Below are 16,963 nucleotides of genomic sequence, written 5' to 3'. Positions count from 1 at the left end.
TATGTGTCGGGTTGCTTCCAAATAGTTGCATCATTAACACTACGACTTCGCCATGTTTGACCAAAACTTTGACCAACTATATCTTGAGCATACGAACTCAGATTTGAGTGTCATTCACACCGTTGGAATCAAAGCGATGAGCACTATGATCTGGTCTTAGTTTCACCCCAATCTGATGAATTTTATTTTTGAGCTTTTCCATAGCCACTAGTGAATTTTGAGTGTGTCTAGAACCATCTGGATCAAAGAAGCTCATAATTATTCCAAGACTCAATGTATAAGGTTATGTGGTATGTTAATATCTTGGTCACAACTTGGAAATATTAAAAAATCATAACTTATATACTTCATATAATTTCCAAAACGTGCATTATATTATTTTGTAGTGTCTATATTCTATTAATTTCATGATATGATATGGGAGTGATATTATATTATATTCCACCAATCAAAAGCGATCTAGCACATAACATAAATTCTCTCTATCCTTAATAATTTTTAGAAAGAGAAATGTTGAGAAATCCCCCTTGGTTTCGTTGTCGCTCATTGGATCATGGATAGAGAGTGATATATTGAGTACCTAAATGAAACGCCAACATGTTATATTACAGAGATGCGATAAAATGATATGCACATGAATTATGGATTATCATGTGTGTTATGGTGCATTATCCTGCAATGGTTGTATTATATCGTGCCTTGATGAAAGATATATTAATTCTCATTGTCGAAATTTTTAAGGAGTTGGGGAACATAAACTTACTTTCTTTTGCAATTAGGGTTTCCCTTCTCAAAATTGTTTCACAGCTACAGTCATGCGTAATAATGTTGTACCTTGAATTAAAGGACCTTCAATGTATTGTTATACATGGCAGCATTATGGAATTAATATTATATATGCAGCACTACTGCTCTTCATCGCAGCATTATGGCTCTCATATGTCAACGTTCACTGCATTATATAATTATCCCAACAACGTTATCACATCATGCGATTATCACACATGCATTATATCCCAGCATTTTCAGCGTCTGATACTCCATTATATGTCATCATTCCATACATATATCAACGTTATCCGGTTCATTTGGACAATATTACAACTTTGACACCAAAGTGGCTATGAATCAGGGGCTATGGATTGTTTAGAGAAGGATTGGAAGCTTCACCGAAAACAACTAGTGCTTTGGATGTGGAACACAAGAAGTGATTCCAGTGTAATAGAGTATATAAAGTATGATTATGGTTTGTTTCCAACAATAATATAGAGTCAAATTAAATTCCTCTTTGTGTCATTGGAACGACTCGATGGAAATGTCACGGTCATGATTGCATGTTCAATATTGTTCCACCATTTCAAGTATGATACAAAGAAAAATGCCTAACCTTTAACCCTTAACATATTGAGGTATGCTCAATTGACATAGATTAGGTACGTAAATAACACGATGGATGGAGGTATTATCATTATCATGGAGGTTTTCTTATCATGGAAGTGTTGCCAATACCATTCGAGGTTTGGCAGTAGGCTTTGGAACTTCTTGTAACATAGTAGGGACTTCTGGTGATGATGAGAAAGGACATATATTTTTCAAAAACATGCATATGTCGGGGGTCAATCCTCCACAATTAAGAATCAAAAGAGGACCTAACTAGAGAGTGTGCGTCTGGTAGATGTGGAGCTTAGTCGTTAGACTCTTGGACAGTGAGCTGAGTCGTGATTATTTTAGAGGGTCTCAGTGGGTTGTGTTGAATGGTTACGGATTCTATGGTGAAAAGTTGGTGGAGAGAGTTGTTAGTTTGGAAAACCAAGATGGTGCATGTATATCGATGGACTCAAAAGTTTGGGAAGCACATGTAGAGTGAGTTAAACATATTCGTGGATTCCCTCATTAGATTCCCCAGTTGTTTCCCCAGTTGTTTGGAAAATGGCTTGGCATGGGTTTGATTGTGAAGGGGCAGAGTAAGTAACTGATTACAAACATTGGTCGTTTTCTTCCAAGGCACAGTCACTCGCCATTCCACAGTGTTTACCACTACTCAATCAACATTTTTAACCAGAATTTTGAAAAGCACTCCAGAGAACTATTGGGGACTACAATTTGAGGAATAGTTACGCTGAGGAAGAAAGTTGGAAGTTGTTGCGAAAATTGGAAGTTGCTGCAAAAGTTGGAGTCTGCTTCGTCACTGAGGATCTTGCTGCACATTTCAAGAAGTCATCAATCCAATTATAGTGAATATTGACAACATCCATACATTTCTTGGAGCAGTATTTATCATTCATGGAGCAGTGTTATTATACATAGAGAAACGCATTTATAATACATGGAGTAGCATTATTATTTGGGTCAGTGTTATTGTACATGGAGCAGTGTTATTATTTGGAGCATGTTTATAATACATGGATCATCCTTTATCATGTGGGAGAAACATTTTTATATTATTGGAGAGAATTCTATATGCAATATTACTTATATGATTTGCCTCGAAGAGCTTTCTTTATATTATTTTCCTTGATGAACAATATATTTAGTGATCAATGGTAACATATGCAACATTCTTTATATTATTTGAGTTGGAGAATGTTATTTACATTAATACGACATTCAACATATAATTGCCTTGTCATATCACTTGTAGTTGGCACATATGGAATATATTAATGTTTCTTTCAACATATAAGTGTGTATAATGCATTGATATATATATCATATTCAGTGGAAAATATACATATTACAATCTATTGACAGTAGCATTAATACTTATTACAATCATGGAGGTCTATGTTGCATCTTCCAAGGTGTTACTTGGCATCAATATTTTATGAGTTAGAACTTTCATTAATGGTACTTTTATGCATTAAAGTTTTGTGTCCTAACTCTAGGAAAAAAAAATATATGGTTATTGTATAATTTTTTATATTGGCCTGCAACATTCCCTAGAGCTAAAAGCATGCTTTGTGGTCACTGTTGATTTCAAGGTGTCAATAATGATGCTACCCCTACTTGAAAGTATTTTTTGATGGTTTCTCAATTCAATTATGTTGAAAGAGGAATTTAAGATCACAATGAAGGAAGAGAGCATTGAAAGCATTACAACTGTGAAAAAAGAAACATATTTGATTGAGAAACTTATTGAGAAGAAAATGGCATAAGGAAAATCCATATCACATTACTTGGATTTTGATATATAGGAAGATTCAAGCCCAATATTTTTGTATTCAGTATTATTTCTTGGAGGCACATGCATTTCTACTAGTGGCTTGGAAGGTCCACATTGGCCATAAATATATGGAATGGTTGTCTAAGGGTTTTTAAATGCTTTGGTATTATTATTGTTTCCCCATTTTTTCTTTGATCTGGTATCAGTGGTAACAAGCGTGTGGAATCATTCAAAGGAAAGTTGTATGAACACATCCTCTATTGATAGCACAAATCTAGTTTGGAAAAATTGATGAGTGAAATCTTTTTACTCTTTGCTAGCTACTTGGATATGTTCATTTCTTCAATATGCAGAAAGGAATAGAGAGAACAATGGTCTAGTCAATATAAAATATCCCATCAGTGGAGAGCCATAACTATGTCAAATCTGAGATGCATAAGATTTATTTCAAATAGAGGACTAAACCATACTTATTTTCTATGGAGGAGATTCCCTAAATTTTTTGAAGTTGAACCATGTAATCTTATAGTAGCTTGTTACGAAGTTGATGATGACTAGATAAATTTGTACAATTACTGGATATCCCTTTCATGCTTTTCGTAGCAAAATAGACCCCCTTGTCATTGATGTCAAAGGGGGAGATAAGAAAATGTAAGGAGAAGTTTTTCTTAAGACAAAATGGGGAGGAGAAAAGTTTTTCCATAAATTCGAAAGGGGGAGATTGATGGAATTATTGTCATTGATGGAAAAGGAGCAAAAAAGCAGCAATAAGGAAAGAAGCAACACAACAAGGCAAGGGGCCACAAAAAGGTATGAAAAAGAAAGGCAAGGAGAAGCAAAAATCATGTATGGTTATGATTGATGGAAAAGGAGCAACAACAAGGAAACGAATCAGCAAATATGTGACGGAAAATGAGAAACAAGGAAAAAGCATTAAGATGATCAACAAAGGTATGCAAAGGAGCAGATCAAGATTAGCCAAGGTTTTCAAAGGAGCAGATGGAATACATGTTGGTGAGACGAATGCGAGATGTTGACGGCACATATGTTGATGCAATATGTTGCATATGTTATTCTTGTTATGCTTGATGATAGTAGAACAAAGTAGTAGAAAATACCTCTATGTTTTGGAAGAATGTTGATGTTGGCACATTTGGTGTATAAGGCTGATTTTAAGACTCATTTGGTTGATCTGAATTGTATTGATGCAAGGAAAAGGCAAGGCTCCATGACAACAAAGGAAAGACAAAAGAATAATCATTGTTGTGATGCAAGGAAAAATACTCCATGACAAAAAAACAAGACAATACTCAAGGAGGTTGGGGCAATGACATGAATAAAAAATCAATTTGAACATATAGATGGCTTTGGAGAGTGAATGTTACATACATATGCTCACATTACTTCCATATGTTTTGTGCATATTGTTTACATTGGAGAATGCTAGCATGTGTTGTGATGGTATAACATTGTTTTTGGCACTATGTTGATATTGATGCACCTAATCATTATAGATGGTTGAAATAATATGTGGGATCAGAGCGTAGCTCATGAGTTCAATACACACTTGGCTTGCATTGGGGTTGATATTGTTGGACATTAGATAAACCAACACTCCCTATGTTTCATGACATGGACTAACCCTCTCTCATTGATCCTTATCTATGGTGATGCGATCATTGACTAACATCTGTGGGTTTTGGTCTAACAATATTTACGATTCCCAACAATATATATATATATATATATAGATAGATAGATAGATAGATAGATATCTATATATATATATATATATATATATATATATATATATATATATAGATATATATATATATATATATATATATATGCAGTTCTAATAGATTTTTCATGGAATCTAGCCTGCATCTATTCTTGTTTTTCCTATTGTACCAATTCATATCAAATATTTAGATATTACAATTACAATTAATAGTCATTTCAATGAATCAAAACTCTATTTTCATCTTGATTTCGATTAGAATTAACATTACCAATCATGAGGCGAGTATAAAATAAACCATTTAGAAAATCATTTCATGATTCACTATTACTAGTATGTAACTCACAAAAATCTTGAGCCCCTTGCATCCATTAGTTACAGGAAATTCAAAAGTTGTCCAGATTCCTCTTCTATATTTAGGGAGTTATTGCATGTCCGTCGTAGGAAATTTCCATATTCTTGAAAATGAATCTAACCTTTCTCACTTTATACTTACTGAATTTGGTGTAAAGTTGATATCTTTCTAAGAATCAACAACATTGTTTTGAAGTGCTTTTATGTTTATTTAGTATCTTGAAATAACTCAGATACTATTATCATGTCACTTTCAACTTAAAGTCTCAAATATGTTTCTCACTTCACTATTTTGAGACTAATCTCATTTCCATCACAAGTTATTATGATAGTTTATCACAACTTACCTCCATTTTGTTGGTTTTTAAACAAGAAACAATTCTCAATTACTTGACTTTTGCAAACCTCCATGTTGATGGTTTGTGCCATTTATTCCACTATTATAACTCATCCTTCTGTGACTCCCTCCATGAAGAGGCTTTTCAATGAGAATGTTTATTAATTCCCTGACCATTTTGTTTTCATCAGTCATGAAATCCGAACTTACTTGTACCACCCATTATTACTGTATTGGACTTATTTATACGTGAGTTATATTGTTGGCATATATGTTTCTATCATTTATTTTCATCACTGCCAATGTTTGCCATATCATTTGATAATGTTTAATTTGGTGCAAAGGATTCTGACCATTCCCACCAATCACCCAAGATAACTCCAATTGACTCATATTTATACATATATTTTGTAATCATAATTGTTATATATTCTCATTCAACTTTGACAAAAGTTATCATTAAGTATGTTCAGATGAGTTCTCAAGTATACCAACACACCATATATTTGGCTTTATTCATTATATTATTTCTGGTCCCCTTTATTCCCTTTTCTAATTCCTATAATTATTTTATTCTATGTATATCCTTTTCTTCTTATTCTTCTTCATTGGGTTTCCAATATTTTATTTGTAAAGCATACACTGCAATTATTATTGTGAGTCTTTCACCATGTTTCTATAGTCTCTTTCCTTTTTCGGCTTTCTTCCCATACACAAGTAAGATTACTCTTCTGTTAGGATTTAAAAATTTATTTTTACTACCAAGTATTTCCTTCATTCACTCTCTTAGCTAGGTTCTTGGTCAACATCTAGTATATGTGTGAGGAGGTAGTTTATACCAATCAAGTAATTACTTTCCAACTGTACCTAGTGTAACAATTAAGTATTACTTACTTTGGCACCAATAGTATCTTTACCCCTTTTTATACATGTCTCATTCTTCAACAATCTATACTAGATGTTTAATTTAAGACATCTTTATGATTATTGATCTTATAAATTATGTATTGAAATATAATTTTTTGTAAATTAACAAAAGGGTCTTGCAACTAGAAATAGGTAATCATCATGCAGATAACCCTAAACTTTTCATGGTGATTTCATATGCAACACCCCACCTACTTTCTTAAACATACCTATTGGATTTTTTATAATTGTTTAATAGTATAGAAATGTTACTTTACTTCATTCACACATGTATATGTCTCCTGATTTGTTTATGCATATACTTCCTCATCGTTACAGATTATAAGCTTCAGTCGCTACTCATTATCCAATAGTGACGACATATGATTTAATAATTAGCATGTGTTATTAAATAAATATTACAAACATTTGTTTGTTCTTCTAGGCGCCCAGCACATCCCCTCTTGTGGGTAAGGGTACCTCAACAATAATTCCATCAATACTTTTATAACTAAATTCACGTAATGATATTTATTTCAATTTAATCATGGTAGGGTTCTTTCACTTCTCCTTGCCTTGCCTCTATAACCTAGAAAATTCATTTGCTTCCTCATCTGGTAAGAGGCTTTTAATAAGTTGTTTTTGTTGTAATCAAGCTCATAGGCCACAATATTGTAACCTATGACTCTGATACCACTTGTAATACACCTCAACACAAATATATATCTATGTGTGTATGTGTGTTGAGGTGTATTACAATTGGTATCAGATTTACATTCTTACCACTTATCAATTACTATGTTATAAATTATCTTATTACGACTTCCCTTATTATTAATTTTTGATGTGGTTATGAGTTGAATGTGTATCAAGGTTATGCAAACCTCATTTCTAATACCCTTGGCATTGTATAATTCTCCAATTGTCTTCATCATAAAAATTTTAGTAAATTTATTTGCAATGTGCGGTGGCATTTGTGCTTTATGTATCATTCTATAGATTTATTCATTATGGAATTATTGTATTGTCTTATATTGTTTGGATTACACCAATACTACACACCTATATCTTGTATATTGTATCCGAACTCTCACAAAAACTTGCTAGTTGTACACCATTTAGGGATTTTATGTTCTTGGGATACAAGGGATGGTTGATCGATGGTGTAAACTCTTTAGGATTTGAATTGATGGTGGGCCAGGGAGGAAATGGTCAGAGAGTAATCACTAGCTTTCCCTATCATTCCGCTCTACTCATTTGCACTCTTCCTCTTGCCAAGACTGGCTTTGCAACCTCCCTTTGTAATCTATGTCAATGTTAATGCCAGGAATAGCTTCATCTGGCACAAAGTGACACCATTTTCTAAGGTAATTTCATTATCTTCTTCCTTACAAGGTTTACTTGCATGGAGGAGGGTTTGATTTTAGTGTGCTAATTCTTGTTATTATTTCATTCTGATTTCTTGGTGTGGCGTAACTGAATATTGGTTGATTTTGCAGTCACTACTATGGTTGTCAGTAAGTACTTCTTCCTTGGAGGGTTACGTAGCCTGAGCCTTTTCTAGCTAGAATCATCAATGGATTGATCCTTAATTCCAGTAAGATTTGTATTCCCTTTCTAACTAATTTTCACTCACAGTTCTATATTGCATTCTCAATGATAATTCTAATTGTGGTTGTAATGGGCGCAATAGAGCTAGCAGAGGTGAAATAACACAATTCTAGGTAAACCCCCCTCCCTGGTCTACATGCGCACCTTATTTCCTTTTAAATTGATGGCTATTAGATTTTTTCCTTAACAACTACATGTTCCCTTTCTTATTTACAGGTGAGGATCCCGATTGAAACCTCCAGTATGTAATTTCGGGATTCAATATGATTTCCTAGGTTTTTAAAAAACTCTTCCTCTTCCTTCCACGCATTTCCAATTTTTTTTACATGGACTTCCAAACTTTGGGTTTCTCTTAGGGTCTGCATAATTTTGACTCTTTCAAATTATCTTTGTTGAGGGTTTCCCCTTTCTTAGCTTAGATGGTTTTCGTGGTTGTTTGTGAAATATGTCCTATTCTTCTTGTATTTAATTAGTAATAGATTTTTTTACGACCCATGAGGAACTAAGTTGATTTAAACTTCATGTATTAGACTATAATGAAGAGGCTTGCGATCATTGTTCCTACAACTTGAGATTTGATAAGTAATGTAACTGCTATTTTTCTATGGTTATTTTCTTGTAATTTGTAATTATTGATTATTGGTCGTGTTAAATCTGTGGAGGATCAGTTATTGCTATATATTGGCTTTAAACTTTTATCGTACGACCACTGTTGTTGATGTGAATGAATTTTGAGTGTTTTGTGGAAGTACTGTTTTGGTTATATTCTAGGATTTTCTTCTATAATATGATATTAGCCTTTTATGTTAACTTCTTAGAATGAGTTTGTCCCCTCAATTGCATTCATGATACAATAACGGTGTCAATTTTATTCACAATTGTTATTCTTGTGAGGGTTCCTTATTTTGTTGTTTGGTGCTTATGCTGTGACAGAGCTGTAGCGCCGACTCTTTTTATTGCTATGTTAACTTTTCTTCATATAACTTTAATTTTGAAATAAGTTCTTCATTTCGGTTTCAATCTTTCCTAAAGGAGATTTACTAACCTTGTCAGGTTTAACAAAATTATTCCTTTAAGGTCATATGTGCATTCTATGTAATTTCTTGTCCTGAAATAGTTCATGATTTAATACAAAAAAATCCTCGGTTCTATAACTGTTTGTATGCACAAAAAAATATACTTACACCTTGTCTTCCATATAATACAGATTTATTTTCTTGTCCAAGGTGTTTTAATTTCAAATACTTTTGTCTATCTAAATTTATACACAGTTAACAATATTGTTTTCATATTCCTTTGAAATTATTTATTCTTGGTCTACAATTTTTTCTGAACTAAACAATCCTTCATAACCTGTTCGTTTCAAATGTACTTTTACGAGTTCAGAATTGTTTCTAGGTTGTTGATAGTCTCGACTTGGCCTAAATACTAACTCGAACTTTTTATTAAGATGATACGATGTATTTTATGATATTAAATATTATTTTATTTCTTACAGTAAGAGAACACTACACAGAATGGACAAACAACTCTAATTTTGAAAGAAACATTATCCAACATAAACAAAAATTCTTAATACTTATTTGTTCCTCTTTATTGCTTGTTTGAGCCAGCCACAAAATCACGGGGGAAATAATGTTCCACCCAACTTGTGAGAACTAGTAACACCCTTGGAACTCCCCCTGAGCCAGCTTCACATCCAGAACAGTTTCAGAACAGAGACCTGCATAGGTCCAACCCGGAATTTTTATTATCCCAACCAGATATAGTCTAGGATTTTTAAACTTAGCACTCAGGATTCAGTTGGAATTCCACTGGCTAACTAGCTCAATAATTCTTTATGTTGGCAGTGCCTTGCCTTCCTCCACAATGTCCTGTCAAAGGTGTTAAGTTAGTAGTTTGTCTCTCCTTCAAGGTTTCCTCAGGTTCCTCTCTTGCCCTCTTCGTTTCCTTTTTCCAATTGAGATAATTTATCTCTAGGGAGAGGAGTTTGGGAAGGCTACTGCCTTTGCCCATCACTGCCTTTCAATTTTCTAGAATATGGAATTCTCTTCCAACATTACTTTCCTCGTAAATTTATGGATGACTATTTAAATTTTTTTTATTAATACAATTATAACTTATTTGCATCATATATTTTAACATGGTCCATAGCCTATTAAGTAACTCAAATATTTACACATTTACCGAGAGATATACAAAATTGGGTTAAATTTTCTTCATTAAAAATATTTAAAAAAAAATTATAATAAAAGATACATTTATAATGTTGGGGAAAACAAATTTGTATTCTTAATTTTTTTTTTAGTAATTTGAAAATGGTAATAAACTTACTCCTTTTAATACTTCAGCTCCACAAAATAATAATAAAATTCACATCAACACTACAATAAATTTTCCGATGTTTTCTACCAATGCCACAAATTCGCTCGAACAACAGTTTTGTGCTGGAATTCGGTAAAAATAGATAAAAAAATCAGAATTTTGAGTGTTTGAATCATTTTTTATGGTGTAAATGGATTCAACACCATCAACAACCCCTAGGGCACCCAAAATCCCGAAGTTTGACAACTGTAACCCATATTTTCAAAAATTTCTGCTAGAATTTCCATTATTTCCTTGGATAGACTTTTATAATGGGCTATTGTGCGTGGAAAACAAAGATCATATGCCTAGATTATGACCCTAGGAATTTAATGTTCCAACTAACCCCATCGGGTCCCATAAGCTTTTGGCACTTCAACTCCTAGGGTTAGGTTTTTGGATGTTTATGATTTATCATTATTTCTTCATGATAAAAAGGCCTTAATGCCTCATTGTAACACAGTTCAAAATACATGCAGTAATCACATCTCTTCTTAGAGATAAGCTACTATTGCTCAAGCTAGTTTCCTTCCATTCTTCTTGTAAAAAATTTCAACATTTTCTATTTATTAATTGAAGTTCAATTTCATTGTATCTCTATGTTTTTATTATTATTTAAATTTTCATTTCTTTCATTATCGTATAAATCTAGATCAATGTTAACAAAGTCGCCTGCTTTTTCTCTATTATTTTGTGCATGTCCCCAACGAGGTTAGGATATAAGGAGTTGGGATCAAATTGCTTAAACCCTTGTAAGACTATCCTTGCCAACCCCAATAGCCTCCTATGGTGAAACAAAAGAATTATGAGGGAGTAGGAGGTCCTATCAAATTTTTATTCGAAGAATCCCTCGAGTGACATAGGAATGAAATGAAGGATAACTTTTCCCAAATCCTTCGATGGTTACCAATAGGCAACACACCTTCATCCAACATTCACTTCAGAGGTTTCAACCCCTTTAACGTATAATTTAACTTTGGTATTCTTGTGTTTTAAGGCCAAATAGATGCAGATGTTAGATAAATGGTTAAATCTACTTGAATGATATTTTCCCTTCCATGATTTTTCCAATAGAGAAAAGATTACTTTTACATTGCTTAATGCCACCTCCCATATCAAGGACTAGTGGGAAACTTACTGTGAGAAAATGGCCACATAGGAGTCTGCATTATTTTTAATCACACCCTCTTGGAACTATTTTAAGGATGTTGTTAAGGAATATTATTACCTTGTTGGAAGCTACGAAGACAAATATATAAAATCGACCACACTACAGTAGGAAAGGGACCAAAATGTGCCAGATTTCACGAATGCCTTTTTTACTTTGAACACAGAGTTAGCTATAAAGGAATCTAAGTGACATACAGTACTCAAGTACCATGGTTTTCTACACAAATACATTTAAATGGATATGGAGTTCCTGGACATCTCCTTGCTTGGAACAACATACTTGTATGCTACTTAAATCGAGCAAAATTTAAACATAAGAAGTAAGAATTTAGTTTTTTGAATCCTAATTGTACTCATGCAAAAGAAGGATGGGACCCCAAGTCTCTATATTGATTAATGAGCTATGAACAAAATTGTAGTCAAGAATAAGTACTTGATTCCATAGATTGACGACCTTCTTGATCAGCTCAAGAGGGGGAATACTTCAACAAGATTTATTTAAAGTTTGGTTATCACCAAGTTCGAATAGAACCCACATATGTGTGGAAGATTGTTTTCAAATCCAAGGAGGGCCTTTTCGAGTGGTTTTCCATGCCCTTCGCTTTGATGAATGCCCCCACAACTTTCATGAGAATAATAAATGATATCTTGTGGCCTTTCACCAATTCATGCGTGGTTGTATATCTCGATGATATCGTCATCTTCAACAAGAGTTGGGAAGATCACCTACAACATATTTGGTAGGTCTTGGTTACTCTGCAGAAGCACAAGCTATGTGCAAACATGGAAAAATGTTCCTTTTGCTTGGACAAGCTCTAATATCTAGGTTACATTATTGATGAGCAAGGTGTGCATGTGGATCCATCTAAGGTCCAATTCATTTGGGATTTCCTAACCTCGACAAGTCTCATAGAGTTCTGCAGCTTCTTGGGCCTTGCTAATTTCTACCACAAATTTATGTTGTGATTATCTCATATCATCTAGCCCTTAAGTCAAGTTATAAAGGGTGGAGTGAAAGAAAAAAAATATTGGCCTAGATCGCAATTTAAGGTATTTTTTGAGCTAAAACACCGCCTTTTCTTTGCAACAGTCCTCACGTTGGAAAACTTGCAACAACCATTTGAGATTGAAACAGATGCCTCCGACTATGTTATTGGTGTAGTCCTCAATCAACATGGGAATTTGGTGGCCTATCACAATGAGGCACTCTCTTATACTATTGAGATATACCTTGCCTATGATAAAGAGATGTATTCCATCATTTAGGCCTGTCAGAAGTGGAAACATCACATTTTTGGGAAGGAGACAATCATCAACAGAGATCATCGTCCTTTTCAATTTATGAAAATTTAGGGAAATTTACAGAAATATTTCCATCATAAATGGTCCACATATCTGCAACAATTCCATTTGAACATTAAATACAAGAAGGGTAGTGCCAATCATATTACACATTTCCTTAATTGGCCCTCGATTGTATCACTGACCATTGTTCTCGACTCTTGTGGGCATGAGACTTCTGGATGGCCACAACTATACAAAAATGATCCATAGTTTGCCACCACATACCAGATGTTGATGGAAGTCAAGAAACTTACAGAGTTCCACCTCCAAGATGCACTGTCGTAGTACCTAGGGCACCATTGTGTTCCTTCAAGCGAGTGTTCCAAGCTGATTTGGGAGGTGCATTATAGTATGGTAGTAGGGCACTTTAGCATTGAGAAGAAAGTGGAGATACTGCAGAAGTATTTTTATTGGTCGAAACTCCAACATGATGCTTGCAAATATATCAAGTCATGCACTGCATGTTCCATCACTAAGCTAACCATTAAGAAGGAAGGCTTGTACACCCCATACCTAATCCTAGCCAGCCTTGGGAATCCATCTCCATGGACTATATGTATGGCCTTCCTTCCACCAAGCATGGTAATGACTGTGTGTTTATGGTCATTGATAGACTTTCTAAGATGGCCATATTGGTTGCCTACAAGAATAGTATCACAGCAGAGGCTAATGCAAATTTATTGCTCGAATGGGTGTGGATACATTTTGAGATACGACAATACATAATATCAGATCGGGAAAACAAGTTATTTAGTGCATTCTAGTTGAGCCTCTAGTCACTATTGTACACCAAGCTCACTAAGTCGAGTGCCTTCCACCCCCATACTAATGGCTAGACAAAGATCATCAACAGGATGATAGTGCACATATTATGCATGTACAACTCTAAGAATCCATGAACATGGGATGAGAACCTCCCCTATGTTCAACACAGCTACAAGGGCGCTCTCCATAACTCAATTGGCCACATCCCCTTTCAGGTGGGCCTCGAATTTCAACCATTGTGTCCCATTGATGTAAAATGCATATTGCGGCTACACAAGTAGAATTTGCACATGTTTAATCCGAAGCTAATGAATCCATAAAGATTATTGAACACATTCAACACATCTGCCAACATGTTCATGATATATTGGATAAATCCAATACTAAGTATAAAAAATTTCATGATCAATATTGGGTGCCACATAAGTTTCAAGTGGGAGACAAGGTGTGGTTGAATTTGCAGAAGGAACTCCTTGCAAGAGCCCATCGAAAGCTTTGGCCACTATGATATGGGACTTACGTCATCACCAAGGTTGTGGGAGACAATGATTTCGAGCTAAGTATCCCCCCATTCATTGGCCTGCACACGGTATTCAATGTGAACTACCTTCAGCCATGCTTTCCACCATTGTTGGACACATCATACATTGTCGAGTAACTAATACCAATAGATCTGAACCAAGATTGAATTAAATAGGTCACAACTGATTAAATCATGGATACACATATTAATAACACTCTCCAATAAAGGATCCATCTATATCGGGTGTCAAAGTTGGCCAACTCATGCACCAAGGTAAGTGGCTCAATAAGGACCAAGTTCAGTAAAAATTTTCCCATCTCATGGAAGCACTCAACGCAATAGGTACCATTACTTACTAATGGGGGAGGAATGATAGAGGTGGATATTGGTGGCCACCTGCTTATTCGACATGGATCCCCAGCACTGTTTCCTATCAGTTTCCTATTTTTTAGCACAGTTTCTTGTTTCCATAGTTTTCTATTTTTGGAAGTTTTTTGGGTCCTAAAATTTTGAAGTTGTTTTGAGGCCCTAAATGGCGTTTTTTGGGGAAATGGAAAAACATAATTATATGCAATCAATTTTTTTTCCTCGGATAAACCTTTCTAACATGCTAGTGTGTGTGCCAAATGGAGATCGTATGCCAAAGTTACAACCCTAGAAAGTTGATGCTCCAACTAACTGCTTTGGGACCCATAATCTTTTGGCACTTCATCTCCTAGGGTTAGGTTTGTGGATGCTTAGGTTTTATCATTTTTTCTTCGTGATAAAATTTCCTCAGAGCCTCATTGTAACACATTTCAAAAGTCATGTAGCCATCACATCTCTTCTCATAAATAAGTTACTACCGCTCAAGCTAGTTTTCTTTCATTCTGCTTGTAAACGGTTTTTATCATTTTCTATTTATTAATTGCAATTTAGTTTCATTTTATCTCTTTGTTTTTTTGGTTTAAATATGTATTTCATTTCTTTCCTACATAAATCTAGATCATCTAGTTCAGGTTGATTGTTTGCATGTAGGAATATTGACGAGCCTGACTGGAATTTCCAATCCTAGGGATTCAATTCCTAGTGTCCCTATCAAACTGATGATCTGAGATATACCTACGATTATAAGAAACTTCATCCTCTACCTCATAGATAGTTATAAGAACATCCTTGGGATTAATTTCCATAAATATGTCCATGGAACAACATGTTTCATCTTGCACATGAGTTTGAGTAGATGAGGGAAAATGAGAGCCATTGCTAATAGAACGAGCAGATCCTCCTCTTATGCCACCTCTATGATTTGTAGAAACTTTTTATTGAGTCATCAAGAGGGGAGATCGATATAGGAGGGTACAAGAAGTAGAAATACAATGTGGAAAATATACGCTAACAGTTGGGGGAGAGCACCCAATGGAGAGAGGGGAGGTCCTATTGAATAAACTTGCCCATTACGGGAAAATAAACCATAGAGGAATCTCCAAGTAGTCTAAGGAAAACAAGAAAAATCACCATAGATATCAAGGATTGGAATCTGAACAACTAACTATGTTAAGGAGACTGGGTTCGGTAGAATTCAAACAAAACAACCTGATCGCTACAAACAAATCTAGAGAAGAAAACAAAACCTAAAAACTGATGAAACAAAACCACATGCAAAAGATAGAAATAAGGGAAATTGCAATTGAAAAGATGCAAAGCATTGAAAAATCTAATAAATAAAACCTAAGACCCAACTATGAAGCATTCTGTGAGCCAATATCAATGAGCCTTAATCTTTATATCTTCCAACCAATAACCACAACTAAGACTAAGAGCAAGGGCATTATTACTAAAATTCCTACTTCGGGTTAGTGGCCCAACTCTCCAATCCATCTAGAGCTCTGAATAAAGGAAATGTCTACAAAATCACCATAAAAACTAAAGGGGAGTTTCACTAGTAAAATAGAAGACTATAGGTAGATTTCATATCAACCCATCATACACAGGTATTTGAGGATCTAGAAGACAGATTATATGCCTATTGTGCCACCCTATTTCATGATAAGGTATTATCGTCACAATAGTTTATGTTATTAACCTTGAAGCTGGATTGAAGGTGGGATACATAATTGAGTGTCCTTCCCAAGAATCCAATGTAGTTATCTCCATCATTTTGGTATCCTTCCATTAGTCAACCTCACCCATCCTTAATGTGATGAGTACCTTTTTTCATGCAATCCACCAGATGGGGGTTGTACTTCCACCTTGTATTAATTTCTAGATGTACATATCAAGATGTGTTATAGTTCATGTTGCAACTTATTTTTACCCTATTATTATTTTCTAGTTTTTCCCTTTATGTTCAAAATGAAATAGAAAATAAAAATAGAGAAAAAGAAGAATTGAAAAATAGAGAAAAAGAAAAAAGAAATAAAAGAAATAAAAAATCAAAATTCAAAAGAAATAAAAAGGGATAGAAAAATAAATAAAAAAATTAAAATCCCAAAATGGCTTGCACGTTTAAATGTCGCCTTGCATAGTTTAAATGTATTTTGTTCTATATAATAAAATTGTTGATGTGATTACCGCCCATTCACAATTAACGAAGGCACAATAATATACGACGGAGATTGATCCTACATGAATCAACAGTTCATAGCTATTAGATGGACCCCTCGCATCCTCGAACATTAAGAAAGGGGGGGAGGGGGCCTGCAA

Source organism: Pinus tabuliformis, chromosome 6 (assembly GCF_031772625.1).
Source record: "Pinus tabuliformis cultivar Carrire ecotype Pingquan chromosome 6, CPIR1, whole genome shotgun sequence".
NCBI lineage: Eukaryota > Viridiplantae > Streptophyta > Pinopsida > Pinales > Pinaceae > Pinus > Pinus tabuliformis.
Note: the sequence above shows the minus strand (reverse complement) of the source record.